The sequence below is a fragment of the Bos taurus genome, chromosome 18, assembly GCF_002263795.3.
Source record: "Bos taurus isolate L1 Dominette 01449 registration number 42190680 breed Hereford chromosome 18, ARS-UCD2.0, whole genome shotgun sequence".
Lineage (NCBI taxonomy): Eukaryota > Metazoa > Chordata > Mammalia > Artiodactyla > Bovidae > Bos > Bos taurus.
In genome coordinates, this window is record NC_037345.1 from 38,104,124 (window position 1) to 38,131,814 (window position 27,691).

Here is a 27,691-nt window from a genome sequence, read left to right on the forward strand (position 1 = left end):
CCCTCCCCCTTGCCCCAGGGATGAAACCTCTCTAGATTCTAGCGGCCAATTTGGTTTGATTTCCGCGGTTTGGAGGCTCTGGCGGGGTAAGGGGCGGTGGGGCTCTGAAGACATCCCTCAGCTGCCTTCTGGACCAGCTGGTCCGCGCTCTTGGCCCTGGAAGCAGAAGCTGAAATCGGGGTGATTCGCCCTCGCTCTGCTCTGGCAGCTGGAGAAGAGTGTCTGGAAAACGAGTCGCGGAGCCTCCCCGGCCGCGCCCTTGTATGTGGACCTCCTAGCTCCCTTCTCTCCCTTGCTACTCTCCACACCTCCCCCCACCCCACCCCGACACGCACCTGCCTTCTGTCCCCCAGGGATCTAGTTCCCCTTCCTGTCATTTCCAGCCAGTTCTTTTCCCACCAGAAACTCCTTTTCTTGGAGTAACTTTCCAAAAGAGTGGTCGTTGTCCTGAAGTCCAGCCTGGCCGGGGTGGATTTGGGAAACTCTTTCTCAGTCAGAGATCCTTCTCTGGGTACCATATGTGTCCCCCTACAGTCCCCAGACACCACCTGGGTGCTGAGACCCACCCCTTGGCACACCTGCAGGGCGCCAAAACAAAAGGGGACTCCAGTCGCTTTGCTCTTTTCCAGTGAAATGCCTCAGAAACAAATCTGAATTGGGTTATGGTTATCTTTCAGGCATGACAAATATTTTCACAAAAGTATTCTCCAGGCTGCCTGAGTTGGGGCCGGGTGGGGGGAGCTTTCTTTGACCAAGAATGTGGGCACAAAGCAAGAAGCTGCAAGTAGTGGGCACCACTGTGTACATCTGTCCTCCACTGTGAGGAGCGCAACCCGAGTCTGAGGAGTTGGTGCCAACATCCAAAGTCCCCCATTCTGCCAAGGGCACCCCTGATTTTTTTATAAACGGGGAGCAGTTTCTACCCATATCTAGCTGCTCACTGTCCGGTGCATTAAGAGCAAACTTTCTATCGGTGGTTGAGGTTCAGGGTACGGTGGTTTTAACCGCAGGACAGACTTGAGGGTGGAGCCGTTCTAGATGCTCAGAGGCACCTCGCCCTGCACCCTTAGGAGAAAGGGGGAACCGTTCGATTTGTCTAGGGGTCAGGAGGTAGGCTGCAGGGTGGGGGGAGGGAACGGATGGCTGGAGCGCCAAGTGCCGCTCCAGGCTGTCTCTCTCTCCTGTCTCTCCCTTCCTACCTCATCTTCTGCCATTTCCAGAGGCAGGAGAAAGGTGATCTCGGACTTGACCCCTAAATCACAGCTGCTGGTGGCTGCACCTCGCTCCGGAATGAGCGCAGCCCCTTCCCGAGGCTCGGGCAGCTTAACCCTTTCCTCCCCATGCGCTCAGGGGCCGGCAGCAGTGGCGCCTCTGACCTCGGCACTGCCGAGCAGCCCGCCTCCTCCGCGCGGCACCTTGGATCCCACCAGGAGACCACAAAAGGGCAAGACTGCGGGGCGCTGTAAGGCTGGGGCACAGGCCGGTCGGCCCGGAGCGCTGCCTGAGAGCTGGAGGAAGAGCCGGAGTTAGCGGAACGAAGAGGGATGTTTGGATCGTGTTAACTACCCAGACAGATGCACTTCGGCATGTCTGCATTTATGGAATCCATATGTTGTCGTGGCAAATGAAAGGACAGTAACACGTACATACAATAGACTTAGAATAACAATACACATTCAAAAAGGGACCGCACATTCTTCACCCTGCAACCCTTCTCTTAGATCTAGCTCTGGAGTTGTACGGAGAAGCGTCCTTTCAACCTCCCATGCCTCCACATGAGGTTTTCTTTTTTTCTTCCTCCTCCCTTTTTTGTTTTTGTGTCCCCAGTCCCCCAACAGCAGAGAACCCAGGGCCCAGAGCTAGGCTCTCTGGGAGTGAAATCTTCTAAGATTCCCGTTCCCCTCCCTTTCCCCTTAAAAAAGACTGGCCCATCGCATCTTTGAGCCCAATGTGACCAAATAACAGCTGCTCACATTGCAACCCCAGACTCTGAAAATTGCAGGGGAGCAGATTCTTAATCAAATTTACCATCCACATCTTCAGCATTAAACCGACATTTCTATATTATAGTTGCAAGAAAAGGAGCTTCAGACAGATCTGGAAATGGAACCCCCCAGCCCGAAAGCACACCCCTCTCCACTACCTACATTTGTGTACATCTTGTATATCTGTGTGCACATGTACTTATGCACACACAGGGATGCACAGACATCTGAAGTCATCCAAATGTATATTTATGTACTCATGTATGCAGATATCTTTGTGTTTATATATACAACCATGCACTTGAGCGAGAGGCAGGGAAATATACCCATCAATGAAATATTTAGCCCACTTTCCACTTTCCCTTCCTACTGTAAATTGTTTAAAAACAGATTGGTCTAAAATTTTCTGTCCCCTTGCCAGCTAAATGAAGGATTTAGATTCTGAATTTCTTGGTTCCTTTTTTCATTCTGTACATAAAGTAATCCATATAGATGCTGGATTATCGCCTAAGCATTATTCAGTGATACGAGCTTGGTACCTCTCCTCCTTATAACGAATTCACTCAGTGAAATTAGCATAAGTATTTACCAGATTAAGCTGACATTTTCCTATACTGCAACACAAAATACATTTATATCCAGAATTTCCCTCAAATCGTCTGTACCACTGGAGAGACTGATTTCTTCCATGCCGTTTTGTATAAGAAACAAGCTACAAGTTCGCTTCTAGTACTACTTACATTTAAAAACAAACAAACAACAAATACATAGCATTTAAGTGAGATTTCAACATTTACAAGGAGAAATTGAATTCTGATACATCCTAAAAAAATAAACAGATGTATGAAGATTTGTGAAGACAGATAAAGAGGAAGCAAATATACTCCTGAGGGTCTGAACAATTTTCCTTACCTGATGTATAATGGAAAAATTCAGAATTTACCAGTCTTCCTTCAGTCAGCTACATTTTACACTGACCTGCACTTTGGACTGAAAGGGAAAAAAAAAAGATTAACTGTTGCCAATGAAAAATTTAAAATAATAATCAGAAACTGGACAAACTGAAGGTAAAAATATACAATGGCTACAATAAAGATAAATATTTATTTAATCAAAGTAGAAGTTGTGTTTGGACTGTAGGAATGTTTCATCCTTCCCTTTAGAAAAAAAATCAAGCAAGAAGAAAGCCAGAGTCTTTGCAGACTCCTGGAGAGTTCCCATTGTCCAGGGCTATCGAGAGCCCAGAATGGCATTAACCTCACAAAAGACACATTGTGCAGAGGACAAAAAAAAGCCCCTTCTTCTACAATAACTTTTAGCTTTTTTATTTTTAGAAAATGACAAAGGTTTTGCAAGCACTGACTGGTGAAACCTGTAGCAAGCCAGGCTGGACTTGGCTTTATTGATCTACTGTCCCGCATGGAAAGCAGCCAGGAAAAGTTTGAATGGCAATCCAGATTTGGCTCATAGAGAGGAAACCCCCGATTTCTCTAAATGTATTTTTTTTTCTAAATAAAACAGCATTATTCCCAGAGTGAATTCAGAAGGATTAGATGAGGTAACCCTGCAAAATCCTAAACCGGTTTTCTCCTCCTAGTCTTGACTAAGAAGCTGTACGCTCTTAAGAGCATTGGGAAATCTCTCAAAATGAAGAATTCCCTTCTAATCAAACAGATTTCCCGATTAATTCCCCAATTCCTTCTAAAATAAATAATACAGCAAGGCTGGGACAAAAAATTTTTTTCTACAAAAAAATAAGTTTTAGTGTGCGTTCTCTACCTGATGTTACAGGGTTCATGAATAATGCCTTCAAAAACATAAATGTTTTTACATTTGTTTGCAGATCATTTAAAGTGCAAATTGCATTTTATTTTATTTTAGACATTGTAATTTCAATGGTACTAGTTTATATTTAGAACTTGCATGAATGCATACTTGTCCTTAAAAAAAATCTATTGCAGTAGCAGTGACGCTAAGGCTAGGATTTAAAAGGGGGGGGGGGAGAGAAAAAAGGGAAAGAAAGAGAGAGGGGGGTGGAGAGAGAGAGAGACTCCTGTTCTTCCTGCGTTTGTTTGCTTGCTTTTTGGAGGTATCATGCACCCGCCTAAGTGATGGCTTTGATGTACTAGGAATCGGTACAGTAGCAGGGTCCCTGGATGCTGTCTTTGATTCTAGGGATCTCCTTCGGGCTCTGGTGGGATGTACCGCGCCTAGTCTTTATCTGAAATCCATCCTCTCATTTCAAGCCCTTTGGCTTCTGAGACTCTGCTCCAAACTCTTGGAGGTAGCTGTAAGATTTTTTTTTTTTTGGCATTTAGGGAAAGAGTATGTAATTCCCACCCTCCACCCCCCACACCACCACACCACCACACACACACACACTCTAGACCTTTCCTCGCTATTTAAATATATTGGCTTTCTTTCTTATGAATTTAGTCTGAAATTATTTTTCACTGCCTTTATTACATCCCTGCTTTTGATGGCAAAATAGCTTCCTGTGTTTTGAAAACATCTGCTTTCCAGGTTTTACACGAGAAAATTGATTTTACTTTTCTCTTAAGTCCAGAAGGGTAGAAAGTTGGACTTGTTTCCAAGTCTTTCTTTAAGTTACCCCCTTTCAGTTCTGATTCACTTTCCCCCTTTTATTTCTTCTAATCATCACTCCTCTCTTCCCCCTCCTTCTAAAGAACCAGAGAAGATTGATTGCGTCTTATTTCAGGAGACAAAATTAACATATTATATCTTTTTGTCTAGTCTATGGTACGTGTTAAAGTTTTCTCCATATTTTCTCCATTTGTCCTCTGATTGTGGGGGGGGGAGGTAATTTTCCTCCTTTAAAAAAAAATCTCCGATTTGCAATTTAAAGTGGTTTCTATTCTAAGTCTCTGCTCCTTCTCTGTTCTTTCACTTAAATCTTTGCTTTAAGCTGTCCCACTCCATTAATGCCCCCCCTTCCTCTTTGAGGATGCTCTCTTCCTATTTAACCTGAACATTTCTGCGTTTGCCAAAAAATGAAAGAAAGAAAAGGAAAGGGGGGAAGAAAAAACAAGAGCGAAAGAAAAGAGAGAAAAAAAGAAAGGAAAGAAAAAAAATCTTAGCCAGGTTCCTATTGTTGGTTCTCTGCATTTCACTTCTCGGTGTGTGTGTGTGTGTGTGTGTGTGTGTGTGTGTGCGCGCGCGCGCGCGCGCGTGTGTGTCGTGTGTGTGTGTGTGTATGTGTTTTTAATACATGCATAAACTTTTGGTGCCTCTCTCCCTCTTCCTGGGCTCTTCTCCCATCCTCTCTTCCTGCTCTCCTCGCCCTGCTCATCACTTTCCCCTGTTTTTTTTTTTTTTTTCCCTCCCTTCCTCCCCTCTGCCTCCCTCCACCTCCCCCTTTTCTTTTTTGCTGAATCTTATTGATCCAGAAGGTGGCTAATTAGCCCTTCCCGTCGTGCCTGGGTAATGAAGCACATGCGCACTGAATTAATCACAGCCATTTTTTGCAGGAAACTAATTAGCAGAATAAAGATCCAAAGACTTTTTTTTCTTTTCACTCATCAGCTCCCACTTCCAGCGCGTCCCCTCCGACCGCTGCAGCCGCCGCCGCCGCCGCCGCCGCCTCCTCCTCCTCCCGGCCGCAGCCGCCGCCGCCACCGCCTGCTTTGCATCCCAATTACAGCCTAGAGCCGCTGCCGCCGCCGCCGCCGCTTCTCCTCCGTGGCCCCTGCCCGCTCCGGGGGCTGTAAACTCCCCGCCAACCATGCTGCTCGGCGGCAGCGGCGGCGGCGGCTCCGGCTCCCCGGCTGCGGCCGCCTCCCGCCCCGGGCTCCGCCGAGCGCGCTCCAGCTCCGCCGCCGCCGCCGCCGCCGCCGCCAGCAGCGCGTCCTCCGCCGCAGCCGACCCCCGCCAGCCGCCGCTGCTGCCTTGATGGGCTCCGCGGCCCGAGCGCCTCTTTTCGGGATTAAAAGCGCCGCCAGCTCCCGCCGCCGCCGCCGCCGCCGCCAGCAGCGCCGCTGCAGCCGCCGCCGCCGGAGAAGCAACCGCGTAAGTGGCAACTTTTCCCTCTTTTTTTTTTTTTTTTTTTTCCCGCCGCCGCCGCCGCCGCCTGCTCCTCCTCCTCCTCCCGCCGCCACCGCCCGGACGCGGGGCTCCTCGGGGCGCCGGGGCTGCTTTGCATGGGGCTCGTCCTGCCCCCTCCCGGCTCCCGCGCCCGGCCGCCGCCGCCCGCGCTCCCCGCGCCCGCGCCCTGCTCGCTCGCTGCGTCCCGCTCGCCTTCCCCCTGCGCCAAACTTTCTCTTTCTCTTCTTCTTCCTCCTCCTCCCGCCGCCGCCGCCGCGGAGTCCCGGGCCGCCCCCTCCTCCCCGGCCCCCGCGCCGCCGCCGCCGGCTGCCGGCGACCCCCCGAGAGGGTGGAGGCGCCCGGGGCGAGGCCCGCGCGGCGACTTTGGAGGCGCCTCCGGGCAGGGCCGGCCGGGGCGCGGGCTGAGGGCGGGAGGGCGGCCGGGGTCCGGGCGCCGAGACAAAGGCGGCGGTCGGCGCGGGGCGGGGTGGGGGGGGTTCGCGGTGCCGAGTGCCCCCGCCCCCGCCGCCCCCGGCCCCCAACTTTGCCCCACCCCGGGAGGCGCCGGAGCCCCGAGCTGAGCCGCCGCGCGGGGCGCGCACCCGGCCGGGAGCCGTCGCCGCCGCCGCTGGCCGGCCGGCTGGCCGGGCGCCTTCCGCGCCAGTGCTCCACTGGCCGGGGACACGGCCGCCAGACCGGAGCCCTGGGGTCCGAGAGAGGGCGAAGGGGCGACGTGGCCGCCCGACCTTCTACCTGCGCGCTCTCCGCCCTGCCCCACTAGCAGCGCCGCGAACGCCCTGAGGGGGCTCTGCCCTGGACACTAGGGGCTCCCGGGGGCTCGAGGCTGCGCCGCCGGCCGGGACCAGACGTCGCCTGGCCGGCCTCTCCTTGCCGAGCTGAGTTGAGACACATCAGAGGATCCCTGCTTGTTTTTTTTTTTTACTCCCCCTTTTCTCTTTCTTTTCTCTTTTTGCTCACTCGAGTCTGGGATTGTTTACGTTCCGTTCCCCACTTTTACTCCTCGTCCTGTTTCATTCCTCTTTTCCATGTATTTTCCCCATTAGATGCAAAAAACACGTTCCTGATTTTTACATTACGCATTTTCATGTACATCTTTTTGCGTATCTGTTGGAGAGTAGAGCTAAGTGTATTTTATGCCGGGTATTTAAATTGTGTATGGAATCAGTAGGCTTTTTGTGGAGCTATTAAAAAATACATTTTACTTTGCAAATTAATCTGTTGCTCAGACTCTGACTTTGGCAAAATGTTGTGCAGTTCCTTCGAATGTGGCAAATTCTTTGATTACAAGTGCTTGCAAAAAATCACCCACTCAACTTTTCCCCCTTGTTGCTTTGAAGCAAGGTAAATATGACAATTTTTATTGGTCTCAATTATTGAAACTTGATCTGAGGACTATATGGAAGAAGGGGGCTGATTGCCTTTTTCTGGCCTCCAGTTCTGGTGACTTTTAAAAGGGGGGTTGTTAAGTACCTTTGAAGAATATGACATACGGTGATCGCTTGGCTGTAATGCAAATTACAGAACATAAATTCACTTTGAAATTAAAAAAAAGAGACTCGAGCCCTTTCAGTGGGGACACTTGAGGATTTATTATGTATTTTAAAAAATTACTTTTTTCCTCCCTACTTTGGGAGAATGGCTAGTTCCAGACCAACTTATTTGGAGGTCTGTGGAAAGAGGCTTGGGAAATGGGAGAGGGGGAGAAGATTGATCACAATCTGCATAATCGATAGGGCAGCGTGCTGCAATCTTGTACCTACATTTACTGTAAATTTCTACAGTATCTGCAGCGTGGGTGCTCTAGTGCCTTGCTTGGCTTCTTAGAGGAGATTTAGAAACAGTGCAAGCAGAATTTACTGCCAGCTCTCCGGAATAATATAGAGGAAGTCCACTGGATTGTGGCTTATTTTAGAACTCCTTCATTTTACTGTACTTTTTTTTTTTTTTTGGTGAATCTATTTACATGTGGGGGTTTCCGGTATTGAACCCCCAAAGTGTTGGTATCCTATATAGGTTGGGAGTGGAAAGTATTGGGGGGGAAATGAAGGGATAGGGATTCACTTATTGAATCACCACTTCGGCCGCCCTCTGCTTATCTTATAATGTGAAAGATCTTTAACTAGTGCAAGGAATTTAGAGAGAAGAATCCAAGAGAGAGTATTCCACCAGAGACTGAAGCAGTGTCAAAAGTAAGGATTGCTGTGTGTGTGCATATGAGAGAGAGAGAGAATACAGACACTTATCTTACAGTCAGGCTTTAAAGCTTGGTGGTAGGTGAATCCATATTTGGAGATGATTTTGAAATAGTCTAGCAAATGGTGCACGAGCAGGATTTCATAAAAAGTGTACACCGAGTCAGTTTTGAAAGGATTGCGGTTTGGGGAGGTGAGGTGTGGGCAGGAAAACCCACTGTAGGCCAGCCGCCTTCCTCTGTCTGTGTGTCTCCTCCCTTCCCCCTTGCCTGAGTTCTAGTTTTTAATTACTTAATGCTGAAACGCACAAGGCTTATATAAATATTTGCAAATGCTCTTTCCTATTGATTTCTCTGAATAAACTGCCCTACTCAGGTCCAGAGAGGAGGCAATTCAGATCTGCAGACTTTTTAAACATACAGAGTCTCTGGAGGAGGGTTGGTCTGTGCACGCGTGTGTTTATGGGTAGAATTGTAGACATGAAGATTCTGGGGTGCTGCAAGAAGAGTCCAGGGCCTCTGTGTGGGAACTGGCCCCAAGATCTGGCAGTTCTGACACATGGGCGCACGCACGCACGTGTGTGCGAATGTGTGTGTACGTTTATGTACTGTGTGGGTGTCTACACTGTGGGAGTCTAAATGCATTGCAGTTACACTACTCCCCCCCCACCCCGCCCCCCATTAAATATGGAGCAGTTTTCCAGGGCTTGGTGACTGCCTTCTCCTCAGGGTCACATTGAGTTTGAATCTGACCCAAGGTGCAGGAATCCTGCAACAGGGAAATAAAAGAATATACAGAATGGGGTCAGGTCAGCTGCTCAGAGGCCAAAACCCCTACAGCTGCTTTGATTTTATTTTGTGTGTGTGTATATTTTAGGCTCCTCCTGCCATGTTACAAATTGGGCCTTCCCCCTCTCAGGTGTTTGCTCTGTAGCTTAAAGGCACCAGAGCCTCTGCCTGCATAGATGTCTGCTCCCAGCAAGAACAGAAAACCTACAATACCAAATCCAAAACAAAACAAGGGAGGAGGGGGAGGGAAAAAAAAAAAAAAAAACAACCCTATTGAGTTCAGGCAAATAAGGTTGGATCTCCAGATCCGATTACAAAGCAGCTTTGAATATGCAAGACAGCACACAGGACCAGTTATTCCAGTTACAACAAACTATTTAAAAAAAAGAGAGAGAGAGAAAAGAAAAGGCATGTTTAGGTCGTAATTTGTTAGTACAAGGAAAAGAATCCCACATAAAGCTGCCTTTTTTTCCCCCTGCCTTCCTTTGCTGGCTTCACAGAATTCACTCACCCTTTCCCGATTTGTCTATTGTATAGTTTCCTTTATTAAAATCTTTGGATTTAGGAAGATCGCTGCAAGCAACACATATTCTGTATTTTTTTCCTTTATCTTAGAGGAGAGTTGGCAGGGGTTCTGTGGTTTGCAGTTACACAATATGTTATCATGTTTTTAATCACTAAATCATTGCAGTGGTTATAGATTTACAGTCTTGGGGTATTACAGAAAGAAGCAACGGCGGCTGTATATATATGCTTTTAAATTACACCCATGTAAACCGAGTACAGCGGCTGTGAATATGGTCGGCAGACTTCATCTCTCCCCCGCCCCCCAGCATCTTATTTCTTTTTCCCTCTGTGATTTTTTTTCAAATTGTTCAGTTTGCTTAAAATAAACTATCCCCCCCACTCCTGTGTTCCTTTTCTCTTCACACCTTCCGCCCCCCCCCCCACCCGACACACACACAATTTTTTTTTTTAAATTTGAGACCTCTAACCCCAGATAAGGTACAATTCAGACTCTTAAAATAAGACTTTGAATCAGGGAGGAGAGTAATAATAATTTAAAAAGTAGATTTCCTAAGAAATCCTCTTGGTTTTCATACCCACCTCCAGTATAGGGATGGAGGGCCAGCGTGCAAATCTGGAGGTGGGGATGGGCAGAGGGGAGAGAAGGCAGGTCCATGGCACTTGCCTGCCTGGGACCTCCAGTGTCCTGTCACCATGAACCCACTTTCAGCTTCTGTTTTTCATATTATTATGTAACAGAATCCTTGGCAGCATTAAAAATTCAGTATTACAAGCTGATTGTAATGCTGCCTCATTAGACAGCACTGTCTGGCCTTGTATTAAGTGAAACACAGAGCATGGCTTTCAGATTATAAACACCAATAAATATTAAGGATCCGCAGAGGGGGGAAATAGTCAGCTGGGTTTTTGGCCCCTTCTGGTTTTATATCCCCTCCCATCGTCTTCCCTTTATCATCCCTGCCTCCTCCCATGGCACCCCCCCCCCCCCCACGGTAACTGTCATCTGTTTTCTTGGCATGCTGATATGTCGACCCTGGTGACATTTTAGGAGGGCTTTTTATAGAGTTATCTTGTGTACACAAAAGGTTTGGAAGTTTGTTTTGTTTTGATCTGCAATAAACAGGCCCTTCACTTTGCTGATGTCATTTCCGTTCATATTTGAGTTGTTTATTGTGCTTCTTCGCAGGGCCCTCACATCCCTACCCCCACCTCGCATTTCAGCCAGAGCCTGTGGCTGCCTGGGGAAGAGGGGACACATTTCTAAGCTGCCAGGTCTGGGTTCAAAGGCTGAGGCTTTCGTGTCACTGCTTCGTCCTAGGGTTCGCCCGCTGGGGAAGATGTTTCCAGCTTCCAATCTGGTTAAACACTCCGACATCCACTTGCCCTGGTATTTTCATGGCATGTAGTCATTCACCTCAGCTTTCTTTCTTTGAAGGATCCCCCATACACACACACCTTGTCTATGTCTTTAGTACATCCTTATTGTCCACATCTCCATGCAGCAACTCCCCCCTCCAAAAAAAAACCCCCTAATCTCATAATGATGACTTTGATTCAGTTGCAAATCTGAAGCTGACTTTAGGGACTTCATGCTGTGAAAAAAAGAAAACGTTTCCAGGCGTTGCCCCACAGTCTCTCCCTCACCACCTTCTATCCCTGTTCAGTTTTTTTTCTCCTTTTGCGTTTATTTTTCTGTTCCCGGCCTTTTTGTAGACATAAAGGCCATTCTGGTGTTACTGAAAATGACCGCAGTGTCCAGTGTCTATTTCCATGTGATCTACAATCGGAATGGAACCCCTCCTCCAAAAGAAAAAAAAAATAGAGTGAGGAGAGGAAGGAGGAAAAACTGAGTGTGTAGGCCCCCAAGGCGTTCCTCTAATAGGATGATGGGTTTTAGGTTAAAAAAAAATATTATTGTTTTGTTCTTTTAGCTTTAGAAATAATAGGGAGAGAGGGAAAAGCAGTCATTAGGAAGTTCACTGAGCTGCTTTCCAACTAAGACGGGTGAAAAATGAAGCTGCATTGACACTTGGCTTCATGTGAAAGCCCCAGTAACCTCTCCCCCCTTCCGTGGCCCTGGCCTTTTGTTCCTGGAGAACGGAGCTAAGGTGCTTTTTCTCCCAGACCAAAGGCAGCAGGCAAGGAGTCCCCTTGTGTGCGCATCGCCTTTAGATGGCCTTCTCATGGTTATTGTCAATGCAGACTCCCCCAAACAATTGCTCCAGGGAGACACAAAAGCAAAAACATTTGTCCTATTTTTTTAACCTCTTTGTTTTAGATTTTTTTTTTCCCACCCATTCTTTAAATTTCACAGTTTCTATTTGTCTGCAGAGAGACAAACGGAACAGCATGAAGCAAGCACATTTTACCGTAGGCCTTACTGACGATTGGAATGGCTTCAATAGAAATCCAGATTCTCAAAAACACCGGCTGACTTGGAGGAGATGTGAAATTTCAGCTTGGGGCTCTTAAGTGAGCTTACCACAAATTTTGGACAAAAAATGCACTAAAAGGAAAAGATAAGACAATGGGATTCTGGGATCATCCGGGGGAAGTGTGAAAAGGGTCATCTTTTGTTTCTCTCTTAGGATCCTGCCCCGAAGAAGTGGTCGCTTGATAGGAAGGAATCACAAATCCAAATGCAATTTGGATTCATTAAAAAAAAAATTCTGGTTCTGTTTTACTGTGCTCCTGGTGCTTCAGGGACTGTTTTAATGCACGTATGGCGGGCGCTGTTGGTATGCACTGTGAAACTGAGGCTGTGTTGAGAATTTTTTTTAAACCATGATTTTATACATAGAAAGGCCACATCCCCCTCCCCCTTTTCTTTCCTCCCTCCTTTCCTTTTTCCTTTCTTCTCCTTTCAACCTGCTTCCCCTCCAAGAATTCAGCGGTTTGCATCAGGCTGCAGGCAGAGGGATGGGTCAGACAGTGGGGATGGCCCATGAGCAGAATAACCCACCTCTTTTTCCTGGGCGCAGACAAAGCACCTCTCTCCTGTAATGTATATAGACCCTGATTTTGATGCTGTCCTTAAGAATCTGTCTGCCTTTTCATTAAAATTCTTGATTTCAAGGTTTAGAAACACAAATGTAAGAATCCCCCTGGGTATAAAAGTCTTGCATGGCAAATTCTCTTGGCCCTTTCAGAAATTATATATATATATATATATATAATATATATATATATATTTTTTTTTTTTTTTAAGAGGAAGCTCCTCACCTAATGTTTTAAAGCTGTTTTAAGGCAAGGTCTTTATTTTTGCTTTCTGAAAACTTGGGCTTTGTAACTGAAATTTGAAGAAAGCTCTCTATTACAGTTTTTTTTTTTTTTTCCTTTAAATGGTTCCTCATTTATATCTTTTTATTTATTTATTTTTTTATATCTTTTTAAAATTGTCATTGATAGACTTAGGTTCTGAGCTGGGGAGGTTGGGGAAGTAAATCAGATAGCATCCCACCTACGATTTGGGGGGTAAAAATTAATCCATGGAATTAGCATTGTAGCAAGAGATGGAGGCCTTGAGGTTTGTGACAGAGAAATGTGAATCAGAACATCTGTTAGGCCTTGGCACACCAGCCTCTATTCGTTCTGGAGGTGAGTGTGGGCTGTTCTGAGGAAAGCGTGCATTCTGTACCATACCCAGGAGGGCCTGGCCACCCAGCGGGTACCAGGCCCCTAAATATAACTGCCTAGAAAGAATGGGGTGAATTCAGGGCATGCAGTGCAGTTCAGCTCCAAATGTTTCCTTGCTTATTTGAGGGACTTTTGTTTTTGTTTTGTGCCCTCTTCTGGCTTTTTCTTTGTTAAAGCCTCAAGGTTATTTAAGCACTAGTTTTAAAAATCAATGTGTATGTATAATTTAATAAAAATAGAAGGCTCTGGAAGAATACCCAAATCTGCCTCGACCCAGTTGTGCTGTGAAGACAAGAGCCCAGGTTTAGCTACAAGTTAGAATGCTGACATTCGCTGTCTCTTAGCTCAGAGATCATATTTACCTTTGCTGAAGTAAAAGGAGCAGCACTGGAGAGAGAGAGAGAGAGAGAGAGAGAGAGTGAGTGAGTGAGTGTGTGTGTGTGTGTGTGTGTGTGTGTGTGTGTGTGTGTAGGGGAGAGAGAGAGAAACAACCAGTTTGGCTGGATGGGGTCTTTGTAATTTACCAGGCAGCTCAGTAAGCGCCAGGGGACTGGCCTCTGATTTGGAAAGTGGCTAAGGGGAGGAGTAGGAAAGGGGTTAGCATTCCCTGATTTATTTTTAAATGTTTATCCTTTTGGCTGTTGCCAGTTACGCTTTCCAGATGAGACAAGACTAGTTATGGAGAACTGGAAGGGAAGAATTGTCTTTTCTGAGAGTGGGTTTATTTGTCAACAGTGTCCAGGATGGAGCGAGGAGAGTGCCCGCCTGTCACTGCTGAGTAGGCTGTGGGTGTCACGTCAGACAGCTGCCCTGGGAAGAGCTGGGGCCTTTCAGAGCCGGGGGACAGAATTTGCAACACGTATGTCAGAAAAACTGTTGATTCCATATGGAAGTGCAAAACTTGCAAAACTCACTGAAGAGGTATTGTTTTGGTTAGCGATGACAATAAGTTTTGGTTGCGGTAACATGCCAACTTGTGTGTAATCCTTTATATTTCTGATGATGCAGAGGCCATAGATCACCTGCCTGTGGGTTACCTGTTAAATCTGTGCCTGTAGCAAAGGCAGGCCTGACCAGGCCTTTACCTTGTCTGCAGCTTGGTGTCGAATTAAAGGGAAGGAACTCAGGGTCCTTACTGGTTCTACCTGTCAGGCCTCTGAGGTGTCTGGGAGGCAGATGCAAGTGTCTGCCGCTTGGAATGGCAGTTTCAGACTGCCCAGACCTCCACAATCCTTCCAGGTGTCTAGATGGCTGGATCTTTGGGCTTTCCAGCTTTTATTTTTGTTGAAGATACCTATCTGTTGGCCCACTTGGTTTATGATGTCACCGGATTAGGAGGTCTTTGCCTGTTAATAAAAGTTAAGACAAAGCAGCAGAATTAGATTTTCTGGGAGTAGAAACATTTTTGTATTGTGTTTATCTGCTGGGCTGTGGGTTGCTTCCAGGTAAGACATGGAGGCCTGAAGTCTCCACTTGCCTGAAGACATTTCCAAAGACATCTCTGAATTGTCTGTGCCACGTTACTTGCATTATTGCTAGCATCATCATCTTCATGTATTATTCATAGTCACTTTTTCAATTAAATTATTAATTGGTTTTCTTTAAGGTGTTCTCAACTTATGTGGCTAAAATAAATAATAGTGTTTTGAAAATACCACCTGTTCTTGGACCTGAAGTCAGGCGGTCTGGAAACAGCTCTGCAGTGGCCATACTTTGGTTTAGAAAATCACCCTCTGCTTGTCCCTTTTCCATCTCCAGTCCCCCTGCCCCCCTCACTCTCTCATGTGTGACAGAATTTGGCTTGTGCTGTCCTTTGTCCCTAATCGGACATGATTCCCTAGAGGCAGTCTTTTCTCCCTGGACTTTAGCTGGGAAAAAAAAAAATTTTTTTTTTTTTGAGGCTCTTTTTTTGAACTAAAATGTAGAGAGGGGCTGTCCTTCCCCAACAGGTTAAGGTAGTTATATTAATTTGAGCCCAAATTATATTGTGCAGAAATGACTTCTAGTTTTCATTGCCCCTTTCCCTCCTGCATCAGTGTGTGCTTAACGCTAATACGATTCCATACATACAGCTCCTCCGCCTTGTGAGCTTATTATATTTCTAACACTTGCACGGTTCATTATTGTGCAGTCAGAAAGGACTCTCAGGGCTGTGGGGCCAGCCGGGGTGGGTGGCTTTCAGAAAAGGCGAAAGCAGGTGCCTTTCTGTGCTGAGAATCCGGAGTGAATTCAGACTGAGCCTGGGACTCCAGCAGGGAGGACAGGGGACTTCCGGTGAGATTTCTGTGGTGCTGCCTTTTGCCTATCTGAATGGAGAAGACGAACCTGGGGAGATAGAAAAGTGTCCAGCGACTGCTTTGACCAACTGGAGTGGCCACATTAAATCTGCCCCAGGTGGTAGAATCTCCCTAGGAAGGGACATGACCTGTGGCTTTTTAAGGCATGTTGTTAAAGACACTAAGGTTAATTGCAGACTGGACTTTTTCTCTCTGTCTCCTTTTTCTTTCTTTCTCTCCCGTGAAAAACTCTATCCTTAAACTCTCAATGGAGAGCAGGTTTTTTTTTTTTTTTTTAATAAGTTTCTGCAGCTGAAAAACAGAAGTGCTCTGTAAAGCAGTTAATAGGTTGGGTGTGTGTTTCAAATAAATTCCTGTCCACATTGGCTAATGTCCGTACGCTGGAGTGGCCTGGCTGTGACGTGGCTGGGGCCGGGAGACCCAGGGCTCCGGTTCGGAGGCCCCAGGCTTCTTGTTTTGGCCGAGGGCGCGTCCCTTTCTTCTCGCCCGACTCTAGGCCGGCCCCTGACTTTTGATGAGTGAGGGGTCAGCGCCTGGGGAGGACCAGGCTTTGTTCCCGCCGGGCTGGTTCTTCGCGCGGTGCAGGCCGAGCCGCCTGGAGCTCTGTCTCCGGGCGCGAGGCCCGGCCTGCCCGGAGGCTCGTCCCCGGAGCGCAGCCGAGCGCTGGGGCCTCGCGCGCCCGTGTGTGTCCCCGTGTCCCCGCGGGCGCGGCCGCCGCGGAGCACCCGGCCTGCGCCCGGCACGACTGTAGATGTCAGGCTTTGCCCGGGGAGCCGAGCGGCGGCGGGGCTGTGAGTTTCAAATTAACCTTCCGCTTTGTTGCTGTGTAATGTGGATCCCCGAAGGCCCCCCGCCCCGCCCGCCCCCCTTCCCCGGGCGGTGCGCGCTGCAAACTGCGAGTTGAGCTTCATTTACATAAAGCGATTCCGGGCGGGAGGGCGGGCGAGCCGGCAGCGGGCAGGCCGGGGACGGGGACGCGAGCGCCGCGCCCCGTGGGTGAATCCCCGCCGCGCGCCCGGGGACCCTCCCTCCCGGGGAGGAGCGACCACCGGCCCCGGCCGCCACCATGAGCCCCCCTCCCCTGCCCCAGGCCCCCCCGCACCTAGCCAGAGCCACCTTGGAGCCCCGGGGGCAGCGGGAGGTGGGGAGAAGGCCGCCTAGAGTGGTGGGTAAGTTCGGGGCTTCGGTGCCGCTGGAATTTCCCATTGTCGCACCCGCCGAGGCCCCCGGACCTGCGAGTGCCTCCTCCCTCCGGAGGTGTGCGGAGCCTTTGTGTGCCAGGTGAGTGCAGCCTCCCGCCCCCGGCCGGTCCGCGCAGCCGGCCTGGAGCTGCGGGCAGGTGCTGCGAGTCTTGGCTGAACTTCCCATTCTCTTGGGGCATGTGGGGGAGGGGCAGGCTGGATACACCTGAACTGCTAGACTCTACTTGGAACCTACCTGGGGTGAGAGCCTCTGAATTCTGCTGGGCATAGAGTAAAGCCCTCCCTCCTTCCTCCCGTTCATCTTTTCCTCTCCTCCCTCTTGCCTTCCTAATTTTGCTTTTGGATTAGTTCCTGCCTTCTGAATATTTGCGGTGCTGGCGTCATTTAGAAGTTTGAGTTCCGCCGCCGAAAAATACACGCTCTTCATTGCAGGAGAAGTCACTGGCCAGTTGGAAACAGTGTGACCAGTGCGCTTATTGGAGAGTAATTAAAGGGAGAATCAGAGCTTTGGAGCGGGAGGCACCTTTGGAGACTGACTAGCTCACCCTCTACTTTCAGTTGGTTGGCCCTCTGGAAAAACCAGAGCAGCCTTCATTTCTGTAGGGAGGGGGTGGTTGAGAGAGAGAGAGAAAGAGAGAGAGAAAACTTAGATGTTTGTCCTGTTGAAAAAGAGGAGGAAGGCCCAAGTTAGGTCAGTAAAAGGAAAAAAAAAAAAAAAGTAATTATGGTGAGCTGGAAGGGAAAGAACTTTCTGGAAAATGGTGCTTTCTGCTTTGGACATACCTGTGTTATAATGATGAGAACATGCCTGGAGGGCAAAGATTACAGTTCTTTGCCTGGTGTAGTCTTAAGAGTGCTTTGCCTGGCACAGTGGTGCATGGTATATAAACTGGTTTAAATGAAAAGAGCTAGCAGAAGAATCCAAGAGGGTCTTCTCTCCCGCCTTCTGTTTGTGTCATTTAACTGGCCTTGAGGACTCTGAAAGCCACTGACAGATAATCTCAGAGAGAGCACATGGCCCCACTTGGGCACGGAGAGAAGGCCTCTCCCTCAGGCCAGGGCCTGCCATGGTGGAATGCATGAAGGCAAACCAAGGAAAACAACCTTGAGCCTTGAAGGTAGATAGTGAGAAAGTTACGCGTCATCTTACTTCATCCCATGCTTTGCGATCCTTGGGGAAAGGTCACTAAATAAGAGTATAATTTCGAGCTCGTGCTAGCCGGGGGAACTTCATTTCTCTGCCATCAAACAGCAGGTGTGAGTTCTCAGAGTTGGCCCCTGGAGTCCCCTCATTCCTAAATTCAGGAGGTGTCAAACCCTCATGTTCTTTTAATGCCTGTGGTTTCTGGATAGGTTTCAAGGGGAAACCCTAAAAATCATGAGCTCCAGTAGACCGGGCTGGAGAGGGAACCGTGAGTGAGAGGACAGAGGCTGCATCTGAGAGGAAAACATACACCTTGCAGGGCAACCTGATCAAGAAAGGCCGAGACGAGCCTGTTCCTTGCTCTCAGAACAGTCACTGGCAGCCTGAGGTTCTGAATCCTTCTTGTTACCCAACCTGAAAAGCAATTAGGGAACAGAGATGGTGGAATGTAAGGGAAGTTAGGAGACAGGGTTCTAAATAATCTAAGTGTTTCAAAAACAGGGTCATTAGAGAGAGGGCCATACCTGGATATTTGCACACCTGTATTTGTGTGCACTCTCCTTCGCCGAGACCCCGAAGGCCCCCTCTCAGAGGCACGTGGCTGTGAAGGCCAAGAGAAACTTTCCCTCTCTCTCTTCCTTAAATTACAGGACTAAGGAGGTTGTCTGCATTTAGTTTACAGCATGTTTTCAGAGAGCATGTAAGTGCCTCTCAGAATGGGCTAGGGTCACATTTTGCTCTTTTATTTAATTACACAAGTGTTATTTAACAACATGAGGCAGAGGCAGAAGCAAGCACTTTTACACTTTAAAAACAGTCCTTTTGGAATCACAAGGAATTAAGTGACTTAGAGACCTCCTGTCTTGATGACATGGGTCACCTCCTTTTCCCAACTCTCTTTTGAAATGGCTGCATTTTCTATGGGATAGAGCTGCTATTTTCCAGTTCTCCTGAGAACAGTTTTGATTGACAGGAAACTATTGAGAAACACTTGCTAACTCTTCCAAAATAGAAAAAAAAAAAAATCTGAGCTGCTTCCCCAGCCACCTGAAACTTTAATTTTGGTTTCTTCCCTTCTGTCTTTTATTTGCACAAACGAATACTCAGGGAGGATGGAAGGGACCCAAATAAAACAGAATTCTCAGCAGGCCTCTGTTTGACTCTTCCCAACAGGACACTGCTGCGCCTGCCTTCTTGCTGCTCTAGGGTTGCATTTAACTGCCATATCAGTTCAGTGCCAATTGGGCTGCCCAGTGGCCAGGAGCTAAACTAAGCGAGATTTCAGTTTTCATCATTATAACTTTAAATGATGATTAGTAAGACACTCCCTGGCTCAAGACACTCCCTGGACAAGCCTGGCTCACCTTGGGTGACCCAGAGGTTGTTAGTTCCTTAGAATAAATCTGTGACTGCAGACTGCTAGTAAAGTCTTATCTGGGACTGCATATGGTTTAGCTTGGCTCCTTCAGTTCTAGCCTTAGTGGGGTCCAGGGCGTGTGTCCTTACTGTCACGGTGGGTTAGTGTTCCTTTTGGACCTTGGGGCTTTTTTTTTTACCCCTTGCTTCTGAAGTGTTAGTGTGAGAGCCTAGAAATACCCCAGGGCCCAAAGCAGATCTTCACCCAAGAAATAATTTTTTTTACAGGGTTGCAACCGTCTCATGTTAAAAAGTAAATATTCAGGTGACTAAGCAACATTTTATAAAAGGGTAGGGAATTGTTCTAAGGGAAAAGTCAATTGTCTTGATACCCACTTTTTAGAGGAGCTCACCTTGCCTCTTAACTGGAAGGGTTTGCCTCCTGGTCTTATAGGGGAGGCAGTGGTGACTCTGGCCTGAAGAAACTTGCAAGCTCCATCTCACACTTGCCGGTATTCCAGAGATAATGTACCTGACGCTGAACATTAGTAACCTCAAGAAGTACAGTATGTGCTGTGGTTTATACTTGCGTTTGTTATTAAAATCATTGCTTGCTCTTAGCCTGGCCTATTTCTGTAGTGCTTGAGCCTGCTGGTCTTCTCTGGTTCCCAAGGCTGGTGTAATTAACCAGGATGGGGCGTTACCTTAAAAACACAGCAAGAAGGCAGCTTCCATTACAGTGGGCTTCATAGGGGTATTGAAGGGTTCTGGTATGAGATTTTGGTTGTCAAAGGTGGTTGTTTTAGAAATCACAGCACAGCTCAGAACCACCATCCTCTGCTTGGGTTAGAAACTGTAGTCAGGGAAATGGGGACTTAGTTTTAATAGAATCCAGGCAAGAGAATCCCTCTGCAGGAGCTAGTCTCATTCAAATATTAAAAGGTGCCTTTTCTGTCCAAAGCAGTGTGCCGAGTCCTCAGACTGCTCGCATTGAGGAACACACACACAGAAGCTGAGATTGAGTCAGACTGCCCCAAGGGAGAGACCCAGGCAAAAATCTTGGCTCATTGGCAGGCCACTCTCAAAGTCCAGATTAAGGAGGAAAACTGCAAAATCAACAACTGTCAGATTTCTCTTCTATATGATTTAAAGTTGGCTGCCAGATTGTTCTCTTTGAACATGTGTGAACTGACAGTCAGATGTTAGAGGGCTTTTTTTTTTTTCTTTAGCTAATAAAGTAAATGACTCTTATATGGATAGGAACTGGGGAATTGACAGCAATATTGTGCTAAAGCTTCAGAGGCAGTGAGACAGTGTGAATGCTTTTTTTCTGGTTTTCATTCTTTGGGGCCAGGGGACAAGATGGTGAGGACAAGGCCGTGAGTGGTCATAGCAGTGATGGGTGTGTTTCCAGAGAAGTCTTTGCCCAAGGAAGGTGGCTTGGCTTATTTATCACTTTTAAAAGGTGATTTTTTGTTTCCTTTGATGTTGCTGCCCTTCTTTCACCCTTAATTCCTGGAGTTTCTTGCTTTTGCAAGAATAAGGGTCTGAATAAAAAAAGGGAAAGAAACAGAGTTTGCTAGATGGCAAATTTGACTTCATTTCAGAAGACTGCTGTGTTGTTGGTTTTAACCCCAGACAGGGGCCTCTTAACAAAACACTGGGGCTTAATCTGCCTTTGGGTGAGCCCTTCTCCCTTCGCACAGGAGGGTCGCCACGCAGTCTTGTCAACACCGGAATTAATGCACACAGGTTTTGATGTGTGCCCCTCCAGAGGGGCCTTAGCTAGCCTCCTGTGTCCTGGGGGTGGGGTCTTAGAAGGTTCAGTTCCTCTCTCTTTGAGTTTGGGTGTTAACACATGTGTCGCCTCGAAGACTTCGCCATCCTCTTCCCTCCCTGAAGTTTGTCTAAGGCTTCCAAGGAAGGGAGGAATGGGGTGTGCAAACCATATACTCCCCTCCTGCCTGTTGCCCCTTCTGGCTGCTGCAGGTTTGGAACAGAAGCCGTCAGCTCCCCTTGTAGGCTGTGCCTTGGGAAGATGGAGAAACCCCGAGATCCCTCTCTCCTCCCATTCTGCTAATCACATAATGGCTTTAAAGGCTTTCTTCAATGATTATCTTGTCTTTAATTTTAAGTGGGTCTTTTGGGGCAACAGTTAGGAGTTTATGGAGTATCTTCTGTCATCTGTAGGCAGACTCTGAACTGGGGAAGCTGGCTCCATTGGACGCTGTGAAAAGACGGTGGAATTTTCATCTGCTGCCGATTTCACGCGCTGTCCTGAAAGTGATTTCGGCCACAAACCTTTGATCTGGGAGTGAAACTTGCCCACCCCCACCCCCCGCCCGCCCCCCACTTCTGTGCTTCTGGAGGCAGGAGTTGGTGACTACTCAGACCTCCTACTCTGTGTGTGTGTGTGTGTGTGTGTGTTGGGAGGGGTGTTAGCTAAAGAGAAGGGCTGAACCAATTACTTTTGGGTCTTTGGGAGTGGGCAAAAAAAAAAAAAAAAAGCAGCTTTGCTGTGTTCTTAGTTGTGCCGACTTTATCCAGGAATGTGACTGGAGAAAACGTCTGAGCCTATTGGTTGAGCTGGATTTTGAATGAGAACTGTCGCCCATGCACACCTCTGCTGTAGGCTCTGAATTTCTGTGTTACAGTTCCAGGAGGCTCTCTGTCTTCTTTGAATCTCCTTAGTGGAAAGGCCAGAGTCAGATGAGCTGAGTGAAGAAAAGACTGGGGTTGCTTAATTTGATCCTTGATTTCGGGTCTCAGCCTATCCCCCCACCCCCCACCCAACCCCAGTCATATAGATCCCTGTTCAAATATGGGAGCCTTGATTCAGTACATAAAAAGCTCTTTACAAAAGAGTTTAAACTCCTGTAAGCCTATAAAAAGTGCAGATGTGTAGTCCTCAACTTACTTGCTTTCCACACAAAACGGTTTCTCAGCAGCCTGTTTTGGACAACTTTTCCTGATGAAAATATGCTAAGGAACACATGTATGCCCTTTTTTTCCCTCCTTCTCAGCAACTTTTCCTGTCATTTTTTCTTTTTTTAAACAGTTTTTCTTAACTGCTCAAGAAACAATGCAAGCCTCTGCCACCATTTCAGGCCCTCTTCCTAAAAGGCTCTTTGGCTCAGGGCCTTGGTTCTTAATGTGCATTTGGCTGGTAGGGGGAATGTTTTTTGCTTTCCCTGTAACATCGTCATGTCTCCCTGTGAAACATCTGCCCGGTTGCTAAAGTGTCAACTTGCGGACATAAAGAGGAGGCCCGTGGATCCTGTGTGTTAGAAGGTTGATGTCGCTGCGAAAGCAACTGGTTTCAGTTGCCGCCCCTGCTCTGCCAGGTTCCCGGATGGCATCACTTTCACACCAGATACGAAATGCTTGTCCAGAGAGGGCTGTCGTCTGTGTACCTGACCCCACGAGTACATGTTACCCAGACCCACCTGCCTTACTTTTAAAAGGTAGTCGCAGGTGAAGAGTGCAGCCTTGAAATTAATAAGGCTTCCCCTCCCCCTTGCCTTTTCAGAGAGGAGGTCGAAGCTGATTTTTCTTGCAACAGATACGAAACCAAAGGTTGAAGTGTCTTTGGGAGAAAGCAGAGAACTTTTACACTTTTGGGGAAAGGACGTTTGGTTTATTTCTCACTGGCGAATCTAACATTTGTCCAGACATTGAAGATGCTGGCTGCTAAAGGAAATCTAAGTGTCTAACTGGAGGGAGGTGCGGTCTTGCTTGTTGGTGGAAGGAGTGAGATAATTACGAGTATGACAGGTAGGGGCCAGGTCAGGATCAGAGTGCCGCTTATGAGTCAGCCCTTGAAGTGGGCATGCTGGTGTCCACACTCCATTGTCCTGGGAGAAGCAGAGATGGATCAAATGAGCCTGCTCTTTGGGAAGCCAGCTTCTGTTCTCCACTCTGCTCTAGCCCGGACCCCTCCGCGGGGTCGCAGGCGTGGAGGCACGGCTCTGTTCCAGCCTGGCAGCTTGACTGTGCACCCACCATGCAAACTCTCTGAGCCTTACTGCTTCCTTCCTTTGTGAAACGGGCATAATGCACATCTCACTCCTCAAGTGGGAATGAAACGAAGTAGAAAACAAGTCTTCCCGGTGCATTTTCAGTAGCCTCTCCATGAATGTTCGTTCCCGTCTGCATATCCTTCCCTTTGTGTTTCTTTTGTGCCCACTGATGGCCCTGGCTCCCTTCTGCTTCCCAACACCCTGGAAGAAAGAAACGCAAAGGTCCAGCATTTCTTCTGCTCTGCCCTTAGGGGCTGGGAATAAAGCCAACTCCTTTTGACATCCTGCAACTGCGTTCAAGAGTGAAAGGGTCTGAAATAGACGCAGTGTCCCCGTCCTCCCCTCACGTGCCCCCCACCCCAAGCTGACAGGCGGCCTTCGAAGTGAGCAGCCCACTCAATGACCCACCTAGAGAGGCCTTCCCGGGCTGGCTTGTATATGCTAATAGGCCTGACTTGTCCTGGCTTGTTTGTAGTGATTTGTGGAGGCATTTATATGCAAATACTATCAACTTGCTGAGTTAATTATCATGTGCCCTCCCCCCCCACACCCCCCTTCCTGCCAAGCCTCCCAGCCTGGCTCCACGAAAAGGGGCTGTTCACATTCATCCCTGGGTTCTTCCTGTCTTGGCCTTCTCCGCGCAGCCCTGTCCTCTTCCTGTCCCTGCAGGGTCGGTCTCAGCTCCTCCACGGCTCTGTGGCCCGGCCCAGGAACCTGTGTGGTCAGGGCTGGAGAGCTGAGCACGTCAGGGGCTCGCCTCATTCAGAGCCTCCATGGGAAGTGTCACTCCGGGTGCAGAGTGGGGGGGTCTGGCTCATGTTGCACTGAGCTTTTTTTTTTTTTAATTGGAGTATAGTTAGTTTACTGCACTGAGCTTTTAAACCCCATTTTCTATCAAATAACCTGAAAAACAGCTGTCCAGACCTTTCAGCCATTGAAACTCAGTTCTCAGTCTGGTGAGAAAGTGAATATTGTTTTAACATCATTATGACTTTCATATTCCCACGTTGTGGGTACCACTAAAACCTGGGCCACTTCCGAGCCCTGCAGAGAAGCCATTCTGCAGAGAGATGCCGCCTCCAGCCCCCTACCCCTGGAAATCTGAGTATTAAAAGTGTGACTGTGCGGACCTCAGATCAACCTTGTCCGATTGTGTGTGGGGGCATGGTTGACATTGGAGGCTGGATAATTTTTGTTGTCAGGGGTGTCCCTCATTTCTCCAGGTCAGATACCAGGAGTCCCTGCTCCCCAACCCCGACTCCCCATCAAAAATGTCTCCGGGAATCACCCAATGTCTCCTTGGCAGGCATGGAGAACCACTGGGCTAGAGACTGTGTTTGTTTTCTCTTGGATAAAAAGATGGTAGATTCCTGCCGCCTCTGAGTTATACATATTTGTTGAGCGTTCTCTTAAGTTTGTGATTTGACCTAGCTGATATCAGTTGTTGCCATTTGCTTAATTTCATGGTCACTTTAGCATTGAAACATTAAGACTCTTTCCTTTAAGGGCACGGCCATGGGCTGGTGTTTGAGACTGTGACATTTTCGTCCCCAGGAGGGCTGTCCTGTAGAAATAGAACTCAGGCCCCATCTGTAATTGTAGACTTGCTAGGAGTCACATTAATAGAAAAGTAAAAAAGAAACAGGTGGAGTGAAGTTTAAATGTCTTTTTCCACACAGTATCGGCATGACTTTCTCATCGCAGCAGTTGGGACTTGCCTTGTGGCCAGTGCTCGGCAGTGGCAGATGAGCGGTGGCCACCATATTGGACAGCTCAGCCCCATCTGGGATGGTTTTGTGGTGGCCACCGTGTTGGACAGCTCAACAATATCCAGAATGACTGTGGCCCTTTCCAGCTGTGGAATCACACCACGGGAGCAAGTTTTTTTTCTTCTTTTCTTAAAAAAAAAGAAAAAGACAAAAAAAAAAGGGCTTTGTGTTTATTCTCTGCAAAGTGGGGCCTTGGCTGCACAGATGCAGCTGTGTGGAGCTGTGGCCCAGGGAGCGGGGCCTCTAATCTCTAGGGAAGCTCCCCCGGCCTCTGTGGGGGAGCACCCTGGGCCAGCCTGGGAGGAGGGTAAATAATTCCAAGGGCTCAGTGTACTCTCTCACACCGCACAGACTAATGGTTCGGGTTAATTTTGTGTACAAGGTCCCTTTTGTTGGAGAAGGGGGTGAAAGTCCGCAGCTGTGACCGGAAACAGGGGACGGGCCTACTGGGATGACCTTGTTTTGGAAAGTCTAAATGGAGCACTAATGGCAGAGATCTAAGACGGGTGATGTATGTGTGTGTTTGAGTGGGCCTGAAGATAAGGTGAAGAGTATTTTAAAAGTTACTTTAGTGCAACCTCCCAGATAACCATAGGCCGAGGGCCAGTTACAATTTATGGCAAGCTGGTAGTCAGGCCTGGATGTTGGCCTCATTTTATCTTTGAGTCCAGGCTCTGTAGCTTAACTGGTGGTGCTCTCTTTGTTTATGTTAGTTTTTGGAGGGGGAGGGCATGGGGGGCGGCTGGTCAGGTTCTGCAGTGAAGCCTAGTGTCATTTTATGATGCAGAGCCACTGGTCTTCCTGCTCCTGGGCGCGCTGTGTGTGTCTCCTTGCCATCCCTAATTGTAACGCCGCCGGGCGTTGCACTGTGAAGTTTCCAGGAGCCCGGGAGTGCGGGCCCACACCTTGCTCAGTGACACAAGCCTGCCAAAGATGTGACCGGGCAGAAGGTGTGGAGTCCTTAATATAGCCTGAGCCCCAGGTTTCTTTCATCTCTGAGGTCAGTCAGCCTTTTCCTGTTGCCTCTGGAGTTCTTGAACCGGTGTGGCTGGGCTGGGCCGGGCCAGGCCAGCACCCCTGGCGGCACACTTTGCTAGTAAACAAGGCAGCTTTGGGCAGCGAGTTCCCAGCCATTCCTGGACCACAGATGCGCCAGCAGTATCTTCTGATACCCTACAAGGTCCTTTCATCCCTGAACCGAGCCATTCCCTCAACACCCCCTTTCTTAGACCTTAAGGAGATCCCCAAGTTTACCAGGTCCCCACAACTGGATGCTGTCTCCTTCCTACCCCAGAATTCCGAGGAAGGGCCTTGCAGACTACTCCCAGACTTTGTTCAGGAAAAATGTGTGTTCTTAAGTTCGAGGGACTGTACTTCCCATGATACATTTTATAATCAGGTTTGCAGCCCCACTGGCAGTAAAGTCTTGCTTATTTCTTATTTGCACTTTGACTAGATACAGGTTTGTGGAGGGGTTCTTTCTTGAGGGGTGATAAGAAAACAGAAAGTTCTTCTGAGTTTGGAACCTATCTGTAAAAATAACCTCTTGATTGATAGATTGGAGTAGGTTTGTAGATAGCTTCCTTTTTTTTAGAGTGCGGGGATATGGTCAAATGTTCCTTCAGAACATTTTCACGTTACCTATCTTGTAAGCCACTGCCGTCTGCTTTAAAATTGTTTTTATTTTTTCATTTTAAATCCTCAAAGACAAAGGGACCTGGAAGCTCAGACCTGTCCTGCCACATTCCTGAGTAATTTGGTTTTGATTAACCCTAGGAGAAAAGTTGGTTTCTCCTAGCGACCGAGGGGATCAAAGCACCAGGAGGGGCAGTTCTCATACACGCAGTGCCCCCCCTCACTCCTCCTCTTGGGCCTTTTCACCCTCCCCCCTCTTTAGTAAGCCTGAGTAGGAGTTATTTCCACTTTCTGACTCTCAGAGAACTGGAAGTGTATCATCCAGCTTTGGATGGACAGACTGGGGAGAAATAGGCCCCCCCCCCATTTCTTTCTTCCTAAACTCCTTTTCCCCCCACAAAGCTGCAAAGCACATTCCTGTGCTAATCCTGCCTCTGGAGGAATGCAAATGGCTGTAATTGTGTGCCCCAGGATGGGCCTTCCGCATCTGTGCAGCTTTTCTTCTCTGAGGAGGTGGCCAAAAAGTTCATTTACATGGAGAAATGAGACTGGGCCGGGATCCCTCCTGGTAGGACGGGTACTGTCTGAGAGGAAAGGGGCCGTGTCTGTGTGTTCTCTGCCCCTTGCTCCGCCTTCCCTTCCTCACATACTTTACAGTGTGTGTGTATGTGTGGGGGTGGGGACCAGCATCCTGCTGGGCATATTTTATAGGAAGAGCAGTTAAAAGGGAGAAGTCTGCTCTCCATAGTGAGAAATTCAGCCGGAGGAGGAGGCCAGCCAGCCTTGTAATGGGCAATCCTTGAACCAAACCACAATAAACAACTTTTTATTATTTTTTTTTTTTCAAAGCAAAAAGATCGGCCTCAGACGTAATTGATAACATTTTGAAAGAGGGCATGTCACTCCACTGGCCTTGTTCAGCTTCTAATGCACAGCTGACTTTCTTCCTCCTCCTCCCCTACCCTGCCACCCCTTAATCCATTGCCAAATTGCCAGTATAAACGATTTGATTTGGATACTAAGATTTTTCAGCACAATTAGAAGTATCACTTGGGAGTCGGAACGTTGTAGCTTTAGG

General features: G+C 48.1%; 1 protein-coding gene across 5 annotated transcripts in view; it reads left to right on the top strand.

Moving 5' to 3' along the window:
- The first annotated feature begins 5,519 nt into the window (after positions 1-5,519).
- The window catches only part of ZFHX3 (zinc finger homeobox 3), a 256,592-nt gene continuing 234,420 nt past the window's right edge, over positions 5,520-27,691 (top strand). For 3 of the 5 annotated variants that reach the window (XM_059877477.1, XM_059877479.1, XM_059877478.1), the window contains exon 1: positions 5,520-6,011. The gene's annotated coding sequence lies outside the window, so the exon portion shown is untranslated. Of the gene's footprint in view, positions 6,012-16,397; positions 16,770-27,691 lie in introns of those variants that run through there. The other 2 variants (XM_010814697.4, XM_015475837.3) reach the window with 1 other exon arrangement.